Source organism: Vitis vinifera, chromosome 16, assembly GCF_030704535.1.
Source record: "Vitis vinifera cultivar Pinot Noir 40024 chromosome 16, ASM3070453v1".
NCBI classification, from domain to species: Eukaryota; Viridiplantae; Streptophyta; class Magnoliopsida; order Vitales; family Vitaceae; genus Vitis; species Vitis vinifera.
Window position 1 is genome coordinate 11,493,754 of NC_081820.1, and position 15,116 is coordinate 11,508,869.

Here is a 15,116-nt window from a genome sequence, read left to right on the forward strand (position 1 = left end):
AGTTCCCGGAAATGGTAGAATCGGTGCGAGTCCTGAAAAACTGTCCCTGTGAATACCCGAAAATGGTAGAATCCGACCGAGTTCCCGGAAATGGTAGAATCGGTGCGAGTCCCGAAAAACTGTCCCTGTGAGTACCCGAAAATGGTAGAATCCCTGCGAGTATCGAAAAATGGTAGAATCCGGCCGAGTTCCCGAAAATGGTAGAATCGGTGCGCTTCCCGAAAAACTGTCCCTGTGAGTACCGGAAAATGGTAGAATCCCTGCGAGTATCGAAAAATGGTAGAATCCGGCCGAGTTCCCGGAAATGGTAGAATCGGTGCGAGTCCGGAAAAACTGTCCTTGTGAATACCGGAAAATGGTAGAATCCGTGCGAGTATCGAAAAATTGTAGAATCCGGCCGAGTTCCCGGAAATGGTAGAATCGGTGCGAGTCCCGAAAAACTGTCCTTGTGAATACCGGAAAATGGTAGAATCCGTGCGAGTATCGAAAAATTGTAGAATCCGGCCGAGTTCCCGGAAATGGTAGAATCGGTGCGAGTCCCGAAAAACTGTCCCTGTGAGTACCCGAAAATGGTAGAATCCCTGCGAGTATCGAAAAATGGTAGAATCCGGCCTAGTTCCCGAAAATGGTAGAATCGGTGCGAGTCCTGAAAAACTGTCCCTGTGAGTACCGGAAAATGGTCGAATCCCTGCGAGTATCGAAAAATGGTAGAATCCGACCGAGTTCCCGGAAATGGTAGAATCGGTGCGAGTCCCGAAAAACTGTCCCTGTGAGTACCGGAAAATGGTAGAATCCCTGCGAGTATCGAAAAATGGTAGAATCCGACCGAGTTCCCGGAAATGGTAGAATCGGTGCGAGTCCGGAAAAACTGTCCCTGTGAGTACCGGAAAATGGTCGAATCCCTGCGAGTATCGAAAAATGGTAGAATCCGACCGAGTTCCCGGAAATGGTAGAATCGGTGCGAGTCCCGAAAAACTGTCCCTGTGAGTACCGGAAAATGGTAGAATCCCTGCGAGTATCGAAAAATGGTAGAATCCGACCGAGTTCCCGGAAATGGTAGAATCGGTGCGAGTCCTGAAAAACTGTCCCTGTGAATACCCGAAAATGGTAGAATCCGACCGAGTTCCCGGAAATGGTAGAATCGGTGCGAGTCCCGAAAAACTGTCCCTGTGAGTACCCGAAAATGGTAGAATCCCTGCGAGTATCGAAAAATGGTAGAATCCGGCCGAGTTCCCGAAAATGGTAGAATCGGTGCGCTTCCCGAAAAACTGTCCCTGTGAGTACCGGAAAATGGTAGAATCCCTGCGAGTATCGAAAAATGGTAGAATCCGGCCGAGTTCCCGGAAATGGTAGAATCGGTGCGAGTCCCGAAAAACTGTCCCTGTGAGTACCCGAAAATGGTAGAATCCCTGCGAGTATCGAAAAATGGTAGAATCCGGCCTAGTTCCCGAAAATGGTAGAATCGGTGCGCGTCCCGAAAAACTGTCCCTGTGAGTACCGAAAAATGGTAGAATCCCTGCGAGTATCGAAAAATGGTAGAATCCGGCCGAGTTCCCGGAAATGGTAGAATCGGTGTGAGTCCTGAAAAACTGTCCCTGTGAATACCAGAAAATGGTAGAATCCGTGCGAGTATCGAAAAATGGTAGAATCCGGCCGAGTTCCCGGAAATGGTAGAATCGGTGCGAGTCCCGAAAAACTGTCCCTGTGAGTACCGGAAAATGGTAGAATCCCTGCGAGTATCGAAAAATGGTAGAATCCGACCGAGTTCCCGGAAATGGTAGAATCGGTGCGAGTCCCGAAAAACTGTTCCTGTGAGTACCGAAAAATGGTAGAATCCCTGCGAGTATCGAAAAATGGTAGAATCCGGCCTAGTTCCCGAAAATGGTAGAATCGGTGCGCGTCCCGAAAAACTGTCCCTGTGAGTACCGGAAAATGGTAGAATCCCTGCGAGTATCGAAAAATGGTAGAATCCGGCCGAGTTCCCGGAAATGGTAGAATCGGTGCGAGTCCTGAAAAACTGTCCCTGTGAATACCAGAAAATGGTAGAATCCGTGCGAGTATCGAAAAATGGTAGAATCCGGCCGAGTTCCCGGAAATGGTAGAATCGGTGCGAGTCCCGAAAAACTGTCCCTGTGAGTACCGGAAAATGGTAGAATCCCTGCGAGAATCGAAAAATGGTAGAATCCGACCGAGTTCCCGGAAATGGTAGAATCGGTGCGAGTCGGAAAAACTGTCCCTGTGAGTACCGGAAAATGGTCGAATCCCTGCGAGTATCGAAAAATGGTAGAATCCGACCGAGTTCCCGGAAATGGTAGAATCGGTGCGAGTCCCGAAAAACTGTCCCTGTGAGTACCGGAAAATGGTAGAATCCCTGCGAGTATCGAAAAATGGTAGAATCCGACCGAGTTCCCGGAAATGGTAGAATCGGTGCGTGTCCCGAAAAACTGTCCCTGGGAGTACCGGAAAATGGTAGAATCCCTGCGAGTATCGAAAAATGGTAGAATCCGACCGAGTTCCCGGAAATGGTAGAATCGGTGCGAGTCCCGAAAAACTGTCCCTGTGAGTACCGGAAAATGGTAGAATCCCTGCGAGTATCGAAAAATGGTAGAATCCGACCGAGTTCCCGGAAATGGTAGAATCGGTGCGAGTCCTGAAAAACTGTCCCTGTGAGTACCGGAAAATGGTCGAATCCCTGCGAGTATCGAAAAATGGTAGAATCCGACCGAGTTCCCGGAAATGGTAGAATCGGTGCGAGTCCCGAAAAACTGTCCCTGTGAGTACCGGAAAATGGTAGAATCCCTGCGAGTATCGAAAAATGGTAGAATCCGACCGAGTTCCCGGAAATGGTAGAATCGGTGCGAGTCCGGAAAAACTGTCCCTGTGAGTACCGGAAAATGGTCGAATCCCTGCGAGTATCGAAAAATGGTAGAATCCGACCGAGTTCCCGGAAATGGTAGAATCGGTGCGAGTCCCGAAAAACTGTCCCTGTGAGTACCGGAAAATGGTAGAATCCCTGCGAGTATCGAAAAATGGTAGAATCCGACCGAGTTCCCGGAAATGGTAGAATCGGTGCGAGTCCTGAAAAACTGTCCCTGTGAATACCCGAAAATGGTAGAATCCGACCGAGTTCCCGGAAATGGTAGAATCGGTGCGAGTCCCGAAAAACTGTCCCTGTGAGTACCCGAAAATGGTAGAATCCCTGCGAGTATCGAAAAATGGTAGAATCCGGCCGAGTTCCCGAAAATGGTAGAATCGGTGCGCTTCCCGAAAAACTGTCCCTGTGAGTACCGGAAAATGGTAGAATCCCTGCGAGTATCGAAAAATGGTAGAATCCGGCCGAGTTCCCGGAAATGGTAGAATCGGTGCGAGTCCGGAAAAACTGTCCTTGTGAATACAGGAAAATGGTAGAATCCGTGCGAGTATCGAAAAATTGTAGAATCCGGCCGAGTTCCCGGAAATGGTAGAATCGGTGCGAGTCCCGAAAAACTGTCCTTGTGAATACCGGAAAATGGTAGAATCCGTGCGAGTATCGAAAAATTGTAGAATCCGGCCGAGTTCCCGGAAATGGTAGAATCGGTGCGAGTCCCGAAAAACTGTCCCTGTGAGTACCCGAAAATGGTAGAATCCCTGCGAGTATCGAAAAATGGTAGAATCCGGCCTAGTTCCCGAAAATGGTAGAATCGGTGCGCGTCCCGAAAAACTGTCCCTGTGAGTACCGAAAAATGGTAGAATCCCTGCGAGTATCGAAAAATGGTAGAATCCGGCCGAGTTCCCGGAAATGGTAGAATCGGTGCGAGTCCTGAAAAACTGTCCCTGTGAATACCAGAAAATGGTAGAATCCGTGCGAGTATCGAAAAATGGTAGAATCCGGCCGAGTTCCCGGAAATGGTAGAATCGGTGCGAGTCCCGAAAAACTGTCCCTGTGAGTACCGGAAAATGGTAGAATCCCTGCGAGTATCGAAAAATGGTAGAATCCGACCGAGTTCCCGGAAATGGTAGAATCGGTGCGAGTCCCGAAAAACTGTCCCTGTGAGTACCGAAAAATGGTAGAATCCCTGCGAGTATCGAAAAATGGTAGAATCCGGCCTAGTTCCCGAAAATGGTAGAATCGGTGCGCGTCCCGAAAAACTGTCCCTGTGAGTACCGGAAAATGGTAGAATCCCTGCGAGTATCGAAAAATGGTAGAATCCGGCCGAGTTCCCGGAAATGGTAGAATCGGTGCGAGTCCTGAAAAACTGTCCCTGTGAATACCAGAAAATGGTAGAATCCGTGCGAGTATCGAAAAATGTTAGAATCCGGCCGAGTTCCCGGAAATGGTAGAATCGGTGCGAGTCCCGAAAAACTGTCCCTGTGAGTACCGGAAAATGGTAGAATCCCTGCGAGTATCGAAAAATGGTAGAATCCGCCCGAGTTCCCGGAAATGGTAGAATCGGTGCGAGTCCTGAAAAACTGTCCCTGTGAGTACCGGAAAATGGTCGAATCCCTGCGAGTATCGAAAAATGGTAGAATCCGACCGAGTTCCCGGAAATGGTAGAATCGGTGCGAGTCCCGAAAAACTGTCCCTGTGAGTACCGGAAAATGGTAGAATCCCTGCGAGTATCGAAAAATGGTAGAATCCGACCGAGTTCCCGGAAATGGTAGAATCGGTGCGTGTCCCGAAAAACTGTCCCTGGGAGTACCGGAAAATGGTAGAATCCCTGCGAGTATCGAAAAATGGTAGAATCCGACCGAGTTCCCGGAAATGGTAGAATCGGTGCGAGTCCCGAAAAACTGTCCCTGTGAGTACCGGAAAATGGTAGAATCCCTGCGAGTATCGAAAAATGGTAGAATCCGACCGAGTTCCCGGAAATGGTAGAATCGGTGCGAGTCCTGAAAAACTGTCCCTGTGAGTACCGGAAAATGGTCGAATCCCTGCGAGTATCGAAAAATGGTAGAATCCGACCGAGTTCCCGGAAATGGAAGAATCGGTGCGAGTCCCGAAAAACTGTCCCTGTGAGTACCGGAAAATGGTAGAATCCCTGCGAGTATCGAAAAATGGTAGAATCCGACCGAGTTCCCGGAAATGGTAGAATCGGTGCGTGTCCCGAAAAACTGTCCCTGGGAGTACCGGAAAATGGTAGAATCCCTGCGAGTATCGAAAAATGGTAGAATCCGACCGAGTTCCCGGAAATGGTAGAATCGGTGCGAGTCCCGAAAAACTGTCCCTGTGAGTACCCGAAAATGGTAGAATCCCTGCGAGTATCGAAAAATGGTAGAATCCGGCCGAGTTCCCGAAAATGGTAGAATCGGTGCGAGTCCGGAAAAACTGTCCTTGTGAATACCGGAAAATGGTAGAATCCGTGCGAGTATCGAAAAATTGTAGAATCCGGCCGAGTTCCCGGAAATGGTAGAATCGGTGCGAGTCCCGAAAAACTGTCCCTGTGAGTACCGAAAAATGGTAGAATCCCTGCGAGTATCGAAAAATGGTAGAATCCGGCCGAGTTCCCGGAAATGGTAGAATCGGTGCGAGTCCCGAAAAACTGTCCCTGTGAGTACCGGAAAATGGTAGAATCCGTGCGAGTATCGAAAAATTGTAGAATCAGGCCGAGTTCCCGGAAATGGTAGAATCGGTGCGAGTCCCGAAAAACTGTCCTTGTGAATACCGGAAAATGGTAGAATCCGTGCGAGTATCGAAAAATTGTAGAATCCGGCCGAGTTCCCGGAAATGGTAGAATCGGTGCGAGTCCCGAAAAACTGTCCCTGTGAGTACCGAAAAATGGTAGAATCCCTACGAGTATCGAAAAATGGTAGAATCCGACCGAGTTCCCGGAAATGGTAGAATCGGTGCGAGTCCTGAAAAACTGTCCCTGTGAGTACCGGAAAATGGTCGAATCCCTGCGAGTATCGAAAAATGGTAGAATCCGACCGAGTTCCCGGAAATGGTAGAATCGGTGCGAGTCCCGAAAAACTGTCCCTGTGAGTACCGGAAAATGGTAGAATCCCTGCGAGTATCGAAAAATGGTAGAATCCGACCGAGTTCCCGGAAATGGTAGAATCGGTGCGTGTCCCGAAAAACTGTCCCTGGGAGTACCGGAAAATGGTAGAATCCCTGCGAGTATCGAAAAATGGTAGAATCCGACAGAGTTCCCGGAAATGGTAGAATCGGTGCGAGTCCCGAAAAACTGTCCCTGTGAGTACCGGAAAATGGTAGAATCCCTGCGAGTATCGAAAAATGGTAGAATCCGACCGAGTTCCCGGAAATGGTAGAATCGGTGCGAGTCCTGAAAAACTGTCCCTGTGAGTACCGGAAAATGGTCGAATCCCTGCGAGTATCGAAAAATGGTAGAATCCGACCGAGTTCCCGGAAATGGTAGAATCGGTGCGAGTCCCGAAAAACTGTCCCTGTGAGTACCGGAAAATGGTAGAATCCCTGCGAGTATCGAAAAATGGTAGAATCCGACCGAGTTCCCGGAAATGGTAGAATCGGTGCGTGTCCCGAAAAACTGTCCCTGGGAGTACCGGAAAATGGTAGAATCCCTGCGAGTATCGAAAAATGGTAGAATCCGACCGAGTTCCCGGAAATGGTAGAATCGGTGCGAGTCCCGAAAAACTGTCCCTGTGAGTACCCGAAAATGGTAGAATCCCTGCGAGTATCGAAAAATGGTAGAATCCGGCCGAGTTCCCGAAAATGGTAGAATCGGTGCGAGTCCTGAAAAACTGTCCTTGTGCATACCGGAAAATGGTAGAATCCGTGCGAGTATCGAAAAATTGTAGAATCCGGCCGAGTTCCCGGAAATGGTAGAATCGGTGCGAGTCCCGAAAAACTGTCCCTGTGAGTACCGAAAAATGGTAGAATCCCTGCGAGTATCGAAAAATGGTAGAATCCGGCCGAGTTCCCGGAAATGGTAGAATCGGTGCGAGTCCCGAAAAACTGTCCCTGTGAGTACCGGAAAATGGTAGAATCCGTGCGAGTATCGAAAAATTGTAGAATCAGGCCGAGTTCCCGGAAATGGTAGAATCGGTGCGAGTCCCGAAAAACTGTCCTTGTGAATACCGGAAAATGGTAGAATCCGTGCGAGTATCGAAAAATTGTAGAATCCGGCCGAGTTCCCGGAAATGGTAGAATCGGTGCGAGTCCCGAAAAACTGTCCCTGTGAGTACCGAAAAATGGTAGAATCCCTACGAGTATCGAAAAATGGTAGAATCCGACCGAGTTCCCGGAAATGGTAGAATCGGTGCGAGTCCTGAAAAACTGTCCCTGTGAGTACCGGAAAATGGTCGAATCCCTGCGAGTATCGAAAAATGGTAGAATCCGACCGAGTTCCCGGAAATGGTAGAATCGGTGCGAGTCCCGAAAAACTGTCCCTGTGAGTACCGGAAAATGGTAGAATCCCTGCGAGTATCGAAAAATGGTAGAATCCGACCGAGTTCCCGGAAATGGTAGAATCGGTGCGAGTCCTGAAAAACTGTCCCTGTGAATACCCGAAAATGGTAGAATCCGACCGAGTTCCCGGAAATGGTAGAATCGGTGCGAGTCCCGAAAAACTGTCCCTGTGAGTACCCGAAAATGGTAGAATCCCTGCGAGTATCGAAAAATGGTAGAATCCGGCCTAGTTCCCGAAAATGGTAGAATCGGTGCGCGTCCCGAAAAACTGTCCCTGTGAGTACCGAAAAATGGTAGAATCCCTGCGAGTATCGAAAAATGGTAGAATCCGGCCGAGTTCCCGGAAATGGTAGAATCGGTGCGAGTCCTGAAAAACTGTCCCTGTGAATACCAGAAAATGGTAGAATCCGTGCGAGTATCGAAAAATGGTAGAATCCGGCCGAGTTCCCGGAAATGGTAGAATCGGTGCGAGTCCCGAAAAACTGTCCCTGTGAGTACCGGAAAATGGTAGAATCCCTGCGAGTATCGAAAAATGGTAGAATCCGACCGAGTTCCCGGAAATGGTAGAATCGGTGCGAGTCCTGAAAAACTGTCCCTGTGAATACCCGAAAATGGTAGAATCCGACCGAGTTCCCGGAAATGGTAGAATCGGTGCGAGTCCCGAAAAACTGTCCCTGTGAGTACCCGAAAATGGTAGAATCCCTGCGAGTATCGAAAAATGGTAGAATCCGGCCGAGTTCCCGAAAATGGTAGAATCGGTGCGCTTCCCGAAAAACTGTCCCTGTGAGTACCGGAAAATGGTAGAATCCCTGCGAGTATCGAAAAATGGTAGAATCCGGCCGAGTTCCCGGAAATGGTAGAATCGGTGCGAGTCCGGAAAAACTGTCCTTGTGAATACCGGAAAATGGTAGAATCCGTGCGAGTATCGAAAAATTGTAGAATCCGGCCGAGTTCCCGGAAATGGTAGAATCGGTGCGAGTCCCGAAAAACTGTCCTTGTGAATACCGGAAAATGGTAGAATCCGTGCGAGTATCGAAAAATTGTAGAATCCGGCCGAGTTCCCGGAAATGGTAGAATCGGTGCGAGTCCCGAAAAACTGTCCCTGTGAGTACCCGAAAATGGTAGAATCCCTGCGAGTATCGAAAAATGGTAGAATCCGGCCTAGTTCCCGAAAATGGTAGAATCGGTGCGAGTCCTGAAAAACTGTCCCTGTGAGTACCAGAAAATGGTCGAATCCCTGCGAGTATCGAAAAATGGTAGAATCCGACCGAGTTCCCGGAAATGGTAGAATCGGTGCGAGTCCCGAAAAACTGTCCCTGTGAGTACCGGAAAATGGTAGAATCCCTGCGAGTATCGAAAAATGGTAGAATCCGACCGAGTTCCCGGAAATGGTAGAATCGGTGCGAGTCCGGAAAAACTGTCCCTGTGAGTACCGGAAAATGGTCGAATCCCTGCGAGTATCGAAAAATGGTAGAATCCGACCGAGTTCCCGGAAATGGTAGAATCGGTGCGAGTCCCGAAAAACTGTCCCTGTGAGTACCGGAAAATGGTAGAATCCCTGCGAGTATCGAAAAATGGTAGAATCCGACCGAGTTCCCGGAAATGGTAGAATCGGTGCGAGTCCTGAAAAACTGTCCCTGTGAATACCCGAAAATGGTAGAATCCGACCGAGTTCCCGGAAATGGTAGAATCGGTGCGAGTCCCGAAAAACTGTCCCTGTGAGTACCCGAAAATGGTAGAATCCCTGCGAGTATCGAAAAATGGTAGAATCCGGCCGAGTTCCCGAAAATGGTAGAATCGGTGCGCTTCCCGAAAAACTGTCCCTGTGAGTACCGGAAAATGGTAGAATCCCTGCGAGTATCGAAAAATGGTAGAATCCGGCCGAGTTCCCGGAAATGGTAGAATCGGTGCGAGTCCCGAAAAACTGTCCCTGTGAGTACCCGAAAATGGTAGAATCCCTGCGAGTATCGAAAAATGGTAGAATCCGGCCTAGTTCCCGAAAATGGTAGAATCGGTGCGCGTCCCGAAAAACTGTCCCTGTGAGTACCGAAAAATGGTAGAATCCCTGCGAGTATCGAAAAATGGTAGAATCCGGCCGAGTTCCCGGAAATGGTAGAATCGGTGTGAGTCCTGAAAAACTGTCCCTGTGAATACCAGAAAATGGTAGAATCCGTGCGAGTATCGAAAAATGGTAGAATCCGGCCGAGTTCCCGGAAATGGTAGAATCGGTGCGAGTCCCGAAAAACTGTCCCTGTGAGTACCGGAAAATGGTAGAATCCCTGCGAGTATCGAAAAATGGTAGAATCCGACCGAGTTCCCGGAAATGGTAGAATCGGTGCGAGTCCCGAAAAACTGTTCCTGTGAGTACCGAAAAATGGTAGAATCCCTGCGAGTATCGAAAAATGGTAGAATCCGGCCTAGTTCCCGAAAATGGTAGAATCGGTGCGCGTCCCGAAAAACTGTCCCTGTGAGTACCGGAAAATGGTAGAATCCCTGCGAGTATCGAAAAATGGTAGAATCCGGCCGAGTTCCCGGAAATGGTAGAATCGGTGCGAGTCCTGAAAAACTGTCCCTGTGAATACCAGAAAATGGTAGAATCCGTGCGAGTATCGAAAAATGGTAGAATCCGGCCGAGTTCCCGGAAATGGTAGAATCGGTGCGAGTCCCGAAAAACTGTCCCTGTGAGTACCGGAAAATGGTAGAATCCCTGCGAGAATCGAAAAATGGTAGAATCCGACCGAGTTCCCGGAAATGGTAGAATCGGTGCGAGTCCGGAAAAACTGTCCCTGTGAGTACCGGAAAATGGTCGAATCCCTGCGAGTATCGAAAAATGGTAGAATCCGACCGAGTTCCCGGAAATGGTAGAATCGGTGCGAGTCCCGAAAAACTGTCCCTGTGAGTACCGGAAAATGGTAGAATCCCTGCGAGTATCGAAAAATGGTAGAATCCGACCGAGTTCCCGGAAATGGTAGAATCGGTGCGTGTCCCGAAAAACTGTCCCTGGGAGTACCGGAAAATGGTAGAATCCCTGCGAGTATCGAAAAATGGTAGAATCCGACCGAGTTCCCGGAAATGGTAGAATCGGTGCGAGTCCCGAAAAACTGTCCCTGTGAGTACCGGAAAATGGTAGAATCCCTGCGAGTATCGAAAAATGGTAGAATCCGACCGAGTTCCCGGAAATGGTAGAATCGGTGCGAGTCCTGAAAAACTGTCCCTGTGAGTACCGGAAAATGGTCGAATCCCTGCGAGTATCGAAAAATGGTAGAATCCGACCGAGTTCCCGGAAATGGTAGAATCGGTGCGAGTACCGAAAAACTGTCCCTGTGAGTACCGGAAAATGGTAGAATCCCTGCGAGTATCGAAAAATGGTAGAATCCGACCGAGTTCCCGGAAATGGTAGAATCGGTGCGAGTCCCGAAAAACTGTCCCTGTGAGTACCGGAAAATGGTAGAATCCCTGCGAGTATCGAAAAATGGTAGAATCCGACCGAGTTCCCGGAAATGGTAGAATCGGTGCGAGTCCCGAAAAACTGTCCCTGTGAGTACCGGAAAATGGTAGAATCCCTGCGAGTATCGAAAAATGGTAGAATCCGACCGAGTTCCCGGAAATGGTAGAATCGGTGCGAGTCCCGAAAAACTGTTCCTGTGAGTACCGAAAAATGGTAGAATCCCTGCGAGTATCGAAAAATGGTAGAATCCGGCCTAGTTCCCGAAAATGGTAGAATCGGTGCGCGTCCCGAAAAACTGTCCCTGTGAGTACCGGAAAATGGTAGAATCCCTGCGAGTATCGAAAAATGGTAGAATCCGGCCGAGTTCCCGGAAATGGTAGAATCGGTGCGAGTCCTGAAAAACTGTCCCTGTGAATACCAGAAAATGGTAGAATCCGTGCGAGTATCGAAAAATGGTAGAATCCGGCCGAGTTCCCGGAAATGGTAGAATCGGTGCGAGTCCCGAAAAACTGTCCCTGTGAGTACCGGAAAATGGTAGAATCCCTGCGAGAATCGAAAAATGGTAGAATCCGACCGAGTTCCCGGAAATGGTAGAATCGGTGCGAGTCCGGAAAAACTGTCCCTGTGAGTACCGGAAAATGGTCGAATCCCTGCGAGTATCGAAAAATGGTAGAATCCGACCGAGTTCCCGGAAATGGTAGAATCGGTGCGAGTCCCGAAAAACTGTCCCTGTGAGTACCGGAAAATGGTAGAATCCCTGCGAGTATCGAAAAATGGTAGAATCCGACCGAGTTCCCGGAAATGGTAGAATCGGTGCGTGTCCCGAAAAACTGTCCCTGGGAGTACCGGAAAATGGTAGAATCCCTGCGAGTATCGAAAAATGGTAGAATCCGACCGAGTTCCCGGAAATGGTAGAATCGGTGCGAGTCCCGAAAAACTGTCCCTGTGAGTACCGGAAAATGGTAGAATCCCTGCGAGTATCGAAAAATGGTAGAATCCGACCGAGTTCCCGGAAATGGTAGAATCGGTGCGAGTCCTGAAAAACTGTCCCTGTGAGTACCGGAAAATGGTCGAATCCCTGCGAGTATCGAAAAATGGTAGAATCCGACCGAGTTCCCGGAAATGGTAGAATCGGTGCGAGTCCCGAAAAACTGTCCCTGTGAGTACCGGAAAATGGTAGAATCCCTGCGAGTATCGAAAAATGGTAGAATCCGACCGAGTTCCCGGAAATGGTAGAATCGGTGCGAGTCCGGAAAAACTGTCCCTGTGAGTACCGGAAAATGGTCGAATCCCTGCGAGTATCGAAAAATGGTAGAATCCGACCGAGTTCCCGGAAATGGTAGAATCGGTGCGAGTCCCGAAAAACTGTCCCTGTGAGTACCGGAAAATGGTAGAATCCCTGCGAGTATCGAAAAATGGTAGAATCCGACCGAGTTCCCGGAAATGGTAGAATCGGTGCGAGTCCTGAAAAACTGTCCCTGTGAATACCCGAAAATGGTAGAATCCGACCGAGTTCCCGGAAATGGTAGAATCGGTGCGAGTCCCGAAAAACTGTCCCTGTGAGTACCCGAAAATGGTAGAATCCCTGCGAGTATCGAAAAATGGTAGAATCCGGCCGAGTTCCCGAAAATGGTAGAATCGGTGCGCTTCCCGAAAAACTGTCCCTGTGAGTACCGGAAAATGGTAGAATCCCTGCGAGTATCGAAAAATGGTTGAATCCGGCCGAGTTCCCGGAAATGGTAGAATCGGTGCGAGTCCGGAAAAACTGTCCTTGTGAATACAGGAAAATGGTAGAATCCGTGCGAGTATCGAAAAATTGTAGAATCCGGCCGAGTTCCCGGAAATGGTAGAATCGGTGCGAGTCCCGAAAAACTGTCCTTGTGAATACCGGAAAATGGTAGAATCCGTGCGAGTATCGAAAAATTGTAGAATCCGGCCGAGTTCCCGGAAATGGTAGAATCGGTGCGAGTCCCGAAAAACTGTCCCTGTGAGTACCCGAAAATGGTAGAATCCCTGCGAGTATCGAAAAATGGTAGAATCCGGCCGAGTTCCCGAAAATGGTAGAATCGGTGCGCTTCCCGAAAAACTGTCCCTGTGAGTACCGGAAAATGGTAGAATCCCTGCGAGTATCGAAAAATGGTAGAATCCGGCCGAGTTCCCGGAAATGGTAGAATCGGTGCGAGTCCCGAAAAACTGTCCCTGTGAGTACCCGAAAATGGTAGAATCCCTGCGAGTATCGAAAAATGGTAGAATCCGGCCTAGTTCCCGAAAATGGTAGAATCGGTGCGCGTCCCGAAAAACTGTCCCTGTGAGTACCGAAAAATGGTAGAATCCCTGCGAGTATCGAAAAATGGTAGAATCCGGCCGAGTTCCCGGAAATGGTAGAATCGGTGTGAGTCCTGAAAAACTGTCCCTGTGAATACCAGAAAATGGTAGAATCCGTGCGAGTATCGAAAAATGGTAGAATCCGGCCGAGTTCCCGGAAATGGTAGAATCGGTGCGAGTCCCGAAAAACTGTCCCTGTGAGTACCGGAAAATGGTAGAATCCCTGCGAGTATCGAAAAATGGTAGAATCCGACCGAGTTCCCGGAAATGGTAGAATCGGTGCGAGTCCCGAAAAACTGTTCCTGTGAGTACCGAAAAATGGTAGAATCCCTGCGAGTATCGAAAAATGGTAGAATCCGGCCTAGTTCCCGAAAATGGTAGAATCGGTGCGCGTCCCGAAAAACTGTCCCTGTGAGTACCGGAAAATGGTAGAATCCCTGCGAGTATCGAAAAATGGTAGAATACGGCCGAGTTCCCGGAAATGGTAGAATCGGTGCGAGTCCTGAAAAACTGTCCCTGTGAATACCAGAAAATGGTAGAATCCGTGCGAGTATCGAAAAATGGTAGAATCCGGCCGAGTTCCCGGAAATGGTAGAATCGGTGCGAGTCCCGAAAAACTGTCCCTGTGAGTACCGGAAAATGGTAGAATCCCTGCGAGAATCGAAAAATGGTAGAATCCGACCGAGTTCCCGGAAATGGTAGAATCGGTGCGAGTCCGGAAAAACTGTCCCTGTGAGTACCGGAAAATGGTCGAATCCCTGCGAGTATCGAAAAATGGTAGAATCCGACCGAGTTCCCGGAAATGGTAGAATCGGTGCGAGTCCCGAAAAACTGTCCCTGTGAGTACCGGAAAATGGTAGAATCCCTGCGAGTATCGAAAAATGGTAGAATCCGACCGAGTTCCCGGAAATGGTAGAATCGGTGCGTGTCCCGAAAAACTGTCCCTGGGAGTACCGGAAAATGGTAGAATCCCTGCGAGTATCGAAAAATGGTAGAATCCGACCGAGTTCCCGGAAATGGTAGAATCGGTGCGAGTCCCGAAAAACTGTCCCTGTGAGTACCGGAAAATGGTAGAATCCCTGCGAGTATCGAAAAATGGTAGAATCCGACCGAGTTCCCGGAAATGGTAGAATCGGTGCGAGTCCTGAAAAACTGTCCCTGTGAGTACCGGAAAATGGTCGAATCCCTGCGAGTATCGAAAAATGGTAGAATCCGACCGAGTTCCCGGAAATGGTAGAATCGGTGCGAGTCCCGAAAAACTGTCCCTGTGAGTACCGGAAAATGGTAGAATCCCTGCGAGTATCGAAAAATGGTAGAATCCGACCGAGTTCCCGGAAATGGTAGAATCGGTGCGAGTCCGGAAAAACTGTCCCTGTGAGTACCGGAAAATGGTCGAATCCCTGCGAGTATCGAAAAATGGTAGAATCCGACCGAGTTCCCGGAAATGGTAGAATCGGTGCGAGTCCCGAAAAACTGTCCCTGTGAGTACCGGAAAATGGTAGAATCCCTGCGAGTATCGAAAAATGGTAGAATCCGACCGAGTTCCCGGAAATGGTAGAATCGGTGCGAGTCCTGAAAAACTGTCCCTGTGAATACCCGAAAATGGTAGAATCCGACCGAGTTCCCGGAAATGGTAGAATCGGTGCGAGTCCCGAAAAACTGTCCCTGTGAGTACCCGAAAATGGTAGAATCCCTGCGAGTATCGAAAAATGGTAGAATCCGGCCGAGTTCCCGAAAATGGTAGAATCGGTGCGCTTCCCGAAAAACTGTCCCTGTGAGTACCGGAAAATGGTAGAATCCCTGCGAGTATCGAAAAATGGTAGAATCCGGCCGAGTTCCCGGAAATGGTAGAATCGGTGCGAGTCCGGAAAAACTGTCCTTGTGAATACAGGAAAATGGTAGAATCCGTGCGAGTATCGAAAAATTGTAGAATCCGGCCGAGTTCCCGGAAATGGTAGAATCGGTGCGAGTCCCGAAAAA